This window comes from Polyodon spathula, chromosome 40 (assembly GCF_017654505.1).
Source record: "Polyodon spathula isolate WHYD16114869_AA chromosome 40, ASM1765450v1, whole genome shotgun sequence".
NCBI classification, from domain to species: Eukaryota; Metazoa; Chordata; class Actinopteri; order Acipenseriformes; family Polyodontidae; genus Polyodon; species Polyodon spathula.
Genome location: NC_054573.1, coordinates 4,427,496 through 4,435,689, shown reverse-complemented (window position 1 = coordinate 4,435,689; position 8,194 = coordinate 4,427,496). Strand labels below are relative to the sequence as shown.

Sequence of the window (8,194 nt, the reverse complement as noted above, 5' to 3'; positions counted from 1 at the left end):
ACGCTTTCCTCCCGAGTATACGCAGCTCACGTCTGTAGCATGGCGTTGCCGTCGACCCGAGCCATCTCCACTGGATTATTCCGGGCTTAAAAGGCATGTCATATGCAGACAGGCTAAAAGAATTGAATCTGTTCAGTCTTGAACAAAGAAGACTACGTGGCGACCTAATTCAAGCATTCAAAATTCTAAAAGGTATTGACAGTGTCGACGCAAGGGACTTTTTCAGCCTGAAAAAAGAAACAAGGACCAGGGGTCACAAATGGAGTTTAGAAAAAGGGGCATTCAGAACAGAAAATAGGAGACACTTTTTTACACAGAGAATTGTGAGGGTCTGGAATCAACTCCCCAGTAATGTTGTTGAAGCTGACACCCTGGGATCCTTCAAGAAGCTGCTTGATGAGATTTTGGGATCAATAAGCTACTAACAACCAAACGAGCAAGATGGGCCGAATGGCCTCCTCTCGTTTGTAAACTTTCTTATGTTCCTATGTTCTTATGTTCTTATGTTATTATGCCGACGGACACTCGATCAAGACCAGCCAAAGTCAATTTAGTTCCTTCTATAGGTTGATGATGCAAAACTTTTGGCCGTAGCTGTAATACATTGGCACAACTCTAAATGTGAAGTTGCTTGCGTGATTCAAAACGGCTCATTCCCTGTGAGCTCGCTCATGCCTTCGCAGGCTGTTCAAGTGTCTGAATGTCTCCTCGCGTTGGGAGCAGGGGTAGGGCTTCTCTCCAGTGTGAATGCTCTGATGTGTTTTTAGGTGGTGCTGTTCGTTGAAGCTCTTGCCACAGTCGGCACAGCTGTACGGCCTCTCGCCTGTGTGAAGGCGTTCATTGGTCTTCAGATTGGTCACCTGATTAAAGCTCCTCCCGCAAACCCTGCAGCTGTATGGTCTCTCCCCCGTGTGGAGGCGGCGATGGGTTTTCAAGCCCCCCGGGTGTTTGAACCGCTTGGGGCAGTCCGGGCAGTGGTAAGGGGCTTCCTCGCTGTGGCTCCTCTTGTGAGTCTGAAGCCCGTAGGAGTGTCGGAACTTCTTCCCGCATTGGGAGCAGGGATACGGTTTCTCTCCTGTGTGGAGTCGGGCATGAGATTTGAGGTGGTGCGGCTCAGCAAACCTCTTCCCACAGTCGGAGCAGACGTACGCTTTCCCTCCGCTGTGGGTGCGCTGGTGAGTCTTCAAGTTGGTGGCCGTGGCAAAGCGCCTCTCACACTCCCCACAGCTGTAGGGCTTCTCCCCAGTGTGAATCCGCTGGTGGATTTTTAAGTTGTCCGGGTTCCTGAACCGTTTCCCACACTCTGCACACTCGTACGGAGTCTCTCCCGTGTGGATCCTCCGGTGTCCCGCCAGCGTGTTGGCGTGTCGGAAGCTCCTCCCGCAGTCGGGGCAGTGGAACTCCTTCTCCTCTGTGTGAAGTCGCTGGTGTGTGTTGTATGAGTTCAGCTGGCTGAAGCTCTTACTGCACTGCGTGCAACTGTAGGGCTTCTCTCCTGTGTGAATTCTCTCATGTCTCTTCAGCACTCCAGATTCTCGGAAGCTCTTGCCGCACTCTGAGCAGCTGTATGGTCTCTCTCCCGTGTGCGCACGTCTGTGGACCGCGAGGCCACCGGTGCTCCGGAACTTTCTCTCGCAGTCGGGGCAGCTGTGAGGCATCTCTCCCGTGTGAGTGCGCTGGTGCGTCTTGAGCACACCCAGCTACCGGAATGACTTGCCGCACTCCAAGCAGTGGTAATTCTTCTCCCCAGTGTGAATCCTCTGGTGTGACTGAAGGTTCCCCAGGCTTCTGAAAAGCCTCCCACAGTCACTGCAGTAGTACGGGCTCTCGCCGGTGTGGGATCTCCGGTGCACTCTGAGGTACTGGATCCGCCCGAAACACCTCCCGCAGTCAGCGCACTCGTACGGAGTCTCCCCACTGTGGGTCCTCCGGTGCAGTTTCAGATGCCCGGACTGTCGGAATCCCTTCCCGCAATCCTCACAGACGTGTGGAGCCTCTCCTGTGTGGATTTGCTGGTGCTTCTGCAGGTTTCCGGAGAGCCGGAAGCTCTTGCCGCAGTCGGAGCAGGGAAACGGAGTCTCTCCAGTGTGGATGAGTTGGTGGGAGCTCAGGTGGGTCTTGCGTCGGAAGCTCTTCCCACAGTCGGAGCAGGGAAACAGTTTCTCTCCAGTGTGGATCAGCTGGTGCCTCCGTAGATCTCCCAGTTTACCGAAACTCTTCCCGCATTCGGAGCACAGACACGGCTTCCGAGCTCTTTTAGATTTGACGCCCACAGCAGCCTCTTCTTTAATGGGGACAGGCTCTAGCTCAGTGACCTCCCCTTTAATGTGGCTGCAGTTCAGCTCAGTGGCCTCCCCATTAATTTTTGCATTCTGTAAATCAGGAGCTTCCCTTTTAATTTGGGAACACTCGATTTCCATGTCTTTCTTCGGGTCAGGAGAGATTTCCTCAGTCACCCCACCTGTGTCAAGAACAAAGATGAGATGAGTTTTCATGACATTTATTCAATTGTTAATAGAATGGAATGGACTGTCTTGTTGAGGCAGAATCACTTTAGGGATGGAAAGACTCCTATTGCTCAGCAGTGTCACCCATTCCAGGTTTCAATACCAGCTTGATTAGTCACAGTGTGTATAGGTAACAAGTTCAGGTGTGTCTTCTAAATAAAGAAACAGTCAAATATTACAGAAGCTCAGGTTACCTTTATACTAAATAGTCACATTATTTTCGTGCTTGTACATTTATGATTGTGTCCAGTACAGGTTTGTGTATTTACAGAAAAGGTCAAATGTTTTGCATCACCTCTGGGTGAAACTGCTGTGCAACAGGAGTCATATTATTATCCCTGCATTGTAATTCCAGTCCAGTGATATTAAACTGCAGTTACAATGTAATTACAGTGATACTAAACAGCAGTTACAATGTAATTCCAGTCCAGTGATATTAAACTGCAGTTACAGCAGGGATGGAAACAGGACTCACATTTCAGAGCAGTTTGATCTATTCCAGGTTTCATTAGGAGTTTAATAAGACACACCTGAGCTTGTTACCTGTACACACTGTGGCTAATCAAGCTGGTAGTAAAACCTGAAACAGGTGCTGTGCAATAGGAGTCTTATTTCCATCCCTGACTATGGAATGCTTTTGTTAAGGACTTTATTTTTTTAAACCCATGTTGATTAATTCAGTCAAGATTGCAGTCACAGTAGAAGAGCTTCCTCATTTTTCAAAGCACCGCTATACCTAACTCTAAAGTAGCCTGAAAGTTATGACAGGGGAACTGTACATGCACTACAAATAATAGGAACTAAAGTGCCTGTGTACGAGTTGTTGTAGGTGTTGCGCTCAGAGTAACACCAGATTAAACATGCGTGTGTTTGAACCGTGTTCTGTGGTCTTAAATAAATACTTCTATATTATTACATTCTCAGAGTACTCGAAGTGACGAAAGCTAGAGATACCATATTACTCTGAATTACCATCGGCCTTGAAAACTCGGATATCTGATTTGCAACAGACGCTGCTCTCAATAATGAAACATGTCCTTTTTTTCCCCTACCCCAGCTTAACTAAATGCAGCACTTAAGGAAATGCATACAAAACACAGAATGACAAAACATTACAAATGGAAACAAAATTAATTGAAAACTTGAACAAAATGTACTTAAAAGAATACAATTACACACTGGAGCATTTCTAAAAAAAGAAGACCAGTTACACAACACTACTAAAATGTCTGTTTGCATGCACGGTATATCGGCTAATGAGATGCTGCAGAGTCCTGATCCAGATGGAGTTCGGGGGGGGGGGGGGGGGGGGGGGGGTGTTGTGTTGCCAGCGTCTCTCTCGCTGTAGCGTTGCTGTTTATGGGATAGCCACAGGCTCAACTCGTCTTCCTCACGAAGCCCCATCTGGATCAGGAGACCGCGAGTGTTTCAATGTCTTGCTGGTTGAAGGGAAAGAAAAACAGTGTATATCAAAGAGTTCAGCCCTGCTGTAAGAAAAGAAAGGGAAAATAAACCGATCTCCTCGGAGTTTAATTGACATTTGTCTCGTCTTTAGTTCCCTCACCTAGTCAAACAGTGATCTGCGAGCTCAAAAGCTTTCAGTTGCATCGGCAGAAATCAACTTCAATATACACCTCCCTCAAATACAGCAATAAAAAACTGCGCCTTTCTAAAAGCATAGAACTTCTAATTACTACGCCCTTGAAGCCCCCCCTCCCCCCCGCCCCCCAGCATCAGTCGAGATGTGGATGAAATTATATTAATTCACGTTTATACCACGTTTTTCATCACAAGGATCCCAAAGCACTTCACACACAAAGAACAATGAACCCTTTAAATAAACGTCTAATAAAGTCAATAAAACACAAAAAAAAGATTAAAAAGTGGTTTCAATGGTAATATTTGAAAAATTGATAAAAGTTTGTAAAAAAATTAAGAGTAAAACAAAAGTGACTATAAAATTTCAATTAAAAAATGGTCATTAAGTCAATGGAAAGGGTTCTTAATTTTATAAATTACATGCATTTTATTTACCCTTGTTTTTTGACTGGCGCGTCAAGTATAATTCACTACAGAGAGTGTTTGCTTGTAGCCACTACCCCTCTTTACAGAGAAACCGGAGAATATGGAGAGAAAAAAAAATAACTATGAAACCACATACCTAAGAAAGTTTACAAACGAGAGGAGGCCACTCGGCCCATCTTGCTCATTTGGTTGTTAGTAGCTTATTGATCCCAGAATCTCAAACAGCTTCTTGAAGGATCCCTGTTTTCTGTTCTGAATGCCCCTTTGTCTAATCTCCATTTGTGACCCCTGGTCCTTGTTTCTTTTTTCAGGCTGAAAAAGTCCCTTGGGTCGACACTGTCAATACCTTTTAGAATTCTGATTGCTTGAATTAGGTCGCCGTGTAGTCTTCTTTGTTCAAGACTGAATAGATTTGATTCTTTTAGCCTGTCTGCATATGACATGCCTTTTAAACCAGGAATAATTCTTGTCACTCTTCTTTGCTCTCTTTCTAGAGCAGCAATATCCTTTTTGTAGTGAGGTGACCAGAACTGAACACAATATTCAAGATGAGGTCTTACTAATGCATTGTACAGTTTTAACATTACTTCCCTTGATTGCTTACTTTAAGTTTGCTTACTATACCAGAATCTAAATCATTAATGTAGATTAGGAATAGCAGAGGACCTAATACTGATCCCTGTGGTACACCGCTGGTTACCACACTCCATTCTGAGGTTTCTCCTCTAAATCAGTACTTTGTTTTCTACAGGTTAACCACTCCCTAATCCATGTACATGTGTTTCCTTGAATCCCAACTGCGTTCAGTTTGAGAATTAATCTTTTATGCAGGACTTTGTCAAAAGCTTTCTGGAAATCTAAATAAACCATGTCATATGCTTTGCAATTATCCATTATCGATGTTGCATCCTCAAAAAAATCAAGCAAGTTAGTTAGACACGATCTCCCTTTCCTAAAACCATGTTGACTGTCTCCCAGGACCCTGTTACCATATAGGTAATTTTCCATTTTGGATCTTATTATAGTTTCCATAAGTTTGCATATAATAGAAGTCAGGCTTACTGGTCTGTAGTTACCTGGTTCAGTTTTGTTTCCCTTTTTGTGGATCGGTATTACGGTTGCAATTTTCCAGTCTGTCGGTACCACCCCTGTGTCAAGAGACTGCTGCATGATCTTGGTTAGCGGTTTGTAAATTACTTCTTTCATTTCTTTGAGTACTACTGGGAGGATCTCATCCGGCCCACGGGATTTGTTTATTTTAAGAGCTCCTAGTCCCTTTAACACTTCTGCCTCAGTTATGCTAAAGTTATTTAAAACTGGATAGGAACAGGTTGACATGTGGGGCATGTTAGATTTATTGAAATATGCAGGGAGTCTGGTCCCAGGTACAGGACAAACAGAATACTCATCCTTACAATTTTTGCATGACATTAAATACCCTTCTATATAGATGGTCCACCTCCTCTTTCTCTGACACTTAACCAATCGCAAAGGTACAACACATTATTCTGTTATCATATACTATATGTATTTAATTTAGTGTGCATGTGTGTGTGTGTCTGTGTGTGTAGTCTAGTGTGGCGACCTCTGAACTCAGTGCATTCTTCAGACCCCTGATGGTGCCCCAAAAGGTCCATACATCTAGTTTTTGTCATCTTCCTTGTTCATATCTCTCCGTTTTGCTTGAGATTTGAGTCCAGTGGCATTATCTCTTATTCTCCCTGAGAACCTTTGGATCCAACAGCAGTCCCTGGGAGCCTTTTAGCCCCTTTATGCTTTGCATTCCAAAAGTCTTAGAGCCTGGCCCCTTCTGGTCCACAGCATTGTTATCTCGTTAGCTTGCAGTCAATGCTGGGCAAGAAGCTTGTAGACGCAAGGTTTGGTTAATTTGAACCAAACAGTCTGCTATCTGCAATATTAGTCTCTTTTCACAAAGGCACACCAGTATAGCTCTGCCAGTCCACATGCGTAGCAAACTGCAAATCAATTCTAGAGCCATGTTTTCCAACAATATGAACATTAACTTTTCTTAAAAATGTGCAGAGTAAAATACTCTGGACCGCCTACTCCTAACTTTTCTCCAATCTGACCCACTTAAATTAAAAAAAAAAAACTTGTTGAAGAGCCCTGCTCTAACTAAGGCAACTATCTGTCCAAGGTATACGAGAAACACATGCAAGCATCTTTACAGCATTGTAGATTTGTAATTAATTTGTAATTGTAATTTGTATTTAATTTGTAATTTTATGAAAATTGTCCATTACATTGTTAATTCTTAATAAATTACTAAATATGCATTTGGTCATTTTGAAAAACTTTGCCATTCCCAAGAATGGAGGATCAGGGGCGCTCTGATCGGCTCAGCTGGAGCGGATCTCCTGGTTTTTTCTTTTAAACAGCCAATTACAAAAAGGCCAGTGAAACTAATCCTGCAACAGAGATTGCCCTAAACAAAACAGCGCATCATTCACCAGTACATGCATCTCACAACACGGAGACAAGTTCTTTGAAAACAATACATAACTCTTCAATCTGCCATTGAAACGCCCCTTTCCAGCCCCGGGCCTGCCTGCTTTCTCTGCCCCCTCCTCCTAATTCATATTACCTGCTTTATTGCCGCGGGTGGAGCGCTTCGCCGCCCCTCCTTTTCGGTGTCGTGTTTTCATTTTCTTCCTTCACGCTTTCTTTCCCTCCTGTTTTAAACCCCTTTGGTTTTAGACAAACACAAGCAGAGTCTGTGCCGCGGAAGCTGAGACTCACAGGGCGTTTCCAATCCCACCACAGACCTCAGACTAACCCGCAACCCCGGCTCTCCTAAACACAGCCTCCCGCTCGGCTATAGAGAGCCCGCCGCCCCCCTGCAAATATTTACAGCGCCTCAGATTGCAAAATAAAGCCTCGGAGGTCTGATATGGGGCTATACCACCTCCAGCATGCGGTTACTTAAATTCAAATTACATTATATATGAGCTAAAAAAAAAAACAGCTCGTTAACGATGATACAATTGAAAGTCAGTAATGTTTTATTTAAAGATCCCCGTTATCACAATTCCCTTTGCGGTTCGTATTAGATGAATTGCCAGACCGCGCTGCGCGGTTTGTGTTTTGCGGTTGGTATATCCCTGGCTGTTCTGTGGGAGGCAGAGCCGCTCAGACACTGAGGGAGAGCAGAGAGGAGGTAAGCGAGGCTTTATTGAGTTTACAACGTGTTTTCAAACTACAGAAAGCTGTTATCTGGTGTTATTTTGGAAGGGCCGGGTTGGTGTGGGTAGGAGCGCTTTGTTTTGTGTGTGTTGTGTTTGTGAAGCGGCGTGGCTGTGCAGCGAGTTTGTTTTTATTCTCAACCCCCAGTTACAGTCTGCGTGTTGTTTAGCAAAGAAACCCCTAAATATGCAAACGACGTTTTAACAGCGCAAAGAATAAACTACAAAGTTAAACAAAATAACTGAAATAAAATTAAAAAAAAAACACGTACATACAGCTGATTAACAAAAACATTGTAAAAGGTACATTTTTATAGCGGCTGTCCTGCGTGTAATACAAACAAACAAACAAAAAAAGCTATAGAATAATAAACAAAATTAAAAGCCCAATGGGAATTTGGTCTTTTAAAATCATTAGTAGTATTGTTTTTATCTTGGTAAATGGCTGTCTTTGTTAGT

At 44.0% G+C, this 8,194-nt stretch overlaps 1 pseudogene; it reads right to left on the bottom strand.

Moving 5' to 3' along the window:
- Positions 1 to 456: 456 nt before the first annotated feature.
- Positions 457 to 7,900, bottom strand: LOC121304968 (annotated as a pseudogene).
- Between the last annotated feature and the right edge of the window lie 294 nt (positions 7,901 to 8,194).